The sequence below is a fragment of the Varroa jacobsoni genome, unplaced genomic scaffold (assembly GCF_002532875.2).
Source record: "Varroa jacobsoni isolate VJ856 unplaced genomic scaffold, vjacob_1.0 scaffold_647, whole genome shotgun sequence".
NCBI classification, from domain to species: Eukaryota; Metazoa; Arthropoda; class Arachnida; order Mesostigmata; family Varroidae; genus Varroa; species Varroa jacobsoni.
This window is the reverse complement of record NW_019213549.1, coordinates 73,537-76,363: the sequence shown is the minus strand read 5'-3', so window position 1 is coordinate 76,363 and position 2,827 is coordinate 73,537. Positions and strand designations below refer to the sequence as shown.

The window sequence follows — 2,827 nt, the reverse complement described above, 5'->3', positions numbered from 1 at the left end:
ATATATGTGTGTGTGCGTGCCAAGTTCCACCTAGAACTTAGCTAAGGAGGAATACTTAGGAACAGAAATACATAAGGAATGACTTAACCATGAGTTATCATTAAGAAAGCAGTAATTATTGAAATTGTAGAGTAATCTGGTTATCTAAATCTCAGTATTTCTAAAAACTTAACGCACCTATATCTATGAGATAACTGTATATCGCAAATCATTTTCAATCCCAGTTGAGAGACATATCGATTTAATTACATAAAAGTTACAAGCTGAAATCGCCAATTGCCTATGTCCCCAGTATATCAATTGATGCTCGCCGATTTTTCAAATATATCCCTAAGTTTGACCATAACCACAATACTTTGCATAAAATCAGCTCTAATTATATTTTTACTGACCTGGGTATTAAGCGACCATAGTAAGTAAGACCTATCAGTTTCTTGAAACCAAGAAAAGAACGCTCGTAAACTGTGGCAGATCTTCTGTCAATATCTGTCTGACGAAATGCAGCGACAGCATATAGCTAACTTTATCTAGTGCCAAAGTACATCACTTTCAGTCAAAGTTAATGGTTTGACAGGACCGTATAGATCTCCTGTCTTATTCGACAGTATCCTGTACACTGTACACGTATAAACTCGTTCGCTCATTTACACCTACCGTATCGACTGGCCTGAAACAGGATGAGGAACAGGACGGGATGGAACAACCGTCTTGACTACAACAAACACCCCACTAGCAGCAAAAATCAGACGAAGTCCACGAGTAGACACCAAAACGCAGCGAGTATTATTAAAATCATTGCCATTTCTATTTAGATATTTCAGAGTGCCCTGAAAAAAATGTATATACAACATGAATGGTTATAGCTTCTAATTCATATTTAAATTGCAAAAAAACCCAAATAAAATACATCGCGTTTCATCTTGCAGTATGTTGCGAAAGTTATTACTATCGACAACAATGGAATATCGAAGCAAAAATTTCAACAGAAATTTAATGTGGTGACGCATTCCAGCCCAGTTTCGGTAGACCTTATTCTTGACATATTTCCGTATCGAACTGATGTTAGGTCTGGAAGCGGGGCAGGCTATTCCAAAAAACCTGTTCGTCTAACTCGCCTGGTCGGAAGGTCCTCGATGATGGTACGTACGTGCCTTCACCAATAGCATGCACGATCGTTAGAATGTAGATTGTTCATTCACAGCGCTCTGAGATACGCAGAAGATATGATTTGCCGGTAAAATTTACTATAGCTTTATAATGGCTGGTGAGGCTTACTGAAATATCTGGTCTTCCAAGGGATGATCTATGAATATCCAGAAAACTTTCATGCAGTTTAAATCTGTCTTTAGTTCGACTAGTTGCGCTTCACGCACATGAATCTGCCCGAAAGTTACTTCGTTATTGCTCTGTTACCTTTCCTGCATATGTCATCAGCTTCTTTGAAGAATATCTTCTTTGCGCAAAAGTTATTCTTGCTCTACTCGTTACTTCTGGATGATTATATACGCTGAAATTAGAACATTTGGAAAGATATGACCCGTTCAACGATGTATAACTATAATTGTGCCTGTAGGATGTTTTCTGTTTAGGACAAAAAATCATTTGAGAATATTTGGTCGGCTCGATATAGCCACTATTTATTTGGTTGGATGGCATCAAAGAGATTTGATTTCGTCCAAACGAAACACGAAGCAGGAATCGACACAGACGGTGACAATGACCTATGAGTTATGTTTTGGGTCATTTCGTTCAGTAGTATAGTAATAACTGACAGATAGGTATCTGCCACACGGGTTGGAGCCGACCCACAGAGTAATAGTAGAGACCCGTTGAACACTAGAGAAAAACAAACTTCGTAACTTAGGCTATAATTTCATCAAGGTAACGACCAACAAGCAGACGACGCACCCAGAACACAAAATACTGAAGAGGAGAGGGGCAGAGAGAGAAAAAGAAAAAATGGGAAAACCACTTTGCGAAAAGTAGGATCTGAGTGGTGAGCCCCATCAGACCTGGGCGGGTCGTTTCATACAGCGGCGATCACAGCGATCATAACGACGACGACGACGACGACGACGACGACGACAATAAGGGAACAGCAAAAGCGGCGTTAGAAACAAGTTGACGTACGATGCTTGTACCGATCGATTCTTCCCATAAATCGAATAAACACGTTCGCCTAGTATTTGCCATTTGTTTGTTGTTAGGGGACCTTTTTATTCTTGTTATACTTGATAGCACCGACATGGGTGTAGGTACATTTTCGTACATAAATGTAGGACCGGTGAAATTTGACTTGTCAATGCTAAATGTTTTTGGTTTGTGAGTATAGTCCGAGAGATTAAATAGAAATAGTACCGCTGTAAGTGACAGTCGGGGTAGTTGTCCTCATCGGGGTGGTAGGAAATTTTGTGAACGAATTCCTGAATAGGTTAGTCGTCATTTTTCCTTTGGTGATTTTTTCTGTAGCGGTTGAGTTACGACAAAAATTGGGCGCTGTCTTTATTTTATGTATGGAGTCAGTAGTGAAGAATCGTAGTCAGGCTTCTAGGCCATGCGATGGGCACACCGTGTGTATAATATAATTTTCTGTTGAGTAAAAATAAAAGTAGATAGAGAATGAGGATAGATGGTCGTGTCGATGCAGGCTTTTAATAAGCTATAATATGACCCTAACCAATGGCAGTTTTATCCAGGTAAAATTCTTCTACGCAACAACCTATATGTTTATAGACGACACATCATTGTAACGAATAAAAACAATGCCATAAATGATTTTTTTTTTTTTAATTTTCATAAAATGCCACAAAATAATATAGAAAATACC

The 2,827-nt window shown here is 38.9% G+C and overlaps 1 long non-coding RNA gene across 2 annotated transcripts in view; it reads left to right on the top strand.

Annotated features, from left to right (window-relative positions):
- The window catches only part of LOC111262324 (uncharacterized), a 9,887-nt gene extending 7,681 nt beyond the window's left edge, over positions 1-2,206 (top strand). The window contains exons 3-5 of one of the 2 annotated variants that reach the window (XR_002681525.2): positions 677-776; positions 1,067-1,139; positions 1,882-2,206. This is a non-coding gene — a long non-coding RNA (uncharacterized LOC111262324). Of the gene's footprint in view, positions 1-676; positions 781-1,066; positions 1,140-1,881 lie in introns of both variants that reach the window. The other variant, XR_015311885.1, reaches the window with a different exon arrangement.
- The last annotated feature ends 621 nt before the right edge of the window (positions 2,207-2,827 follow it).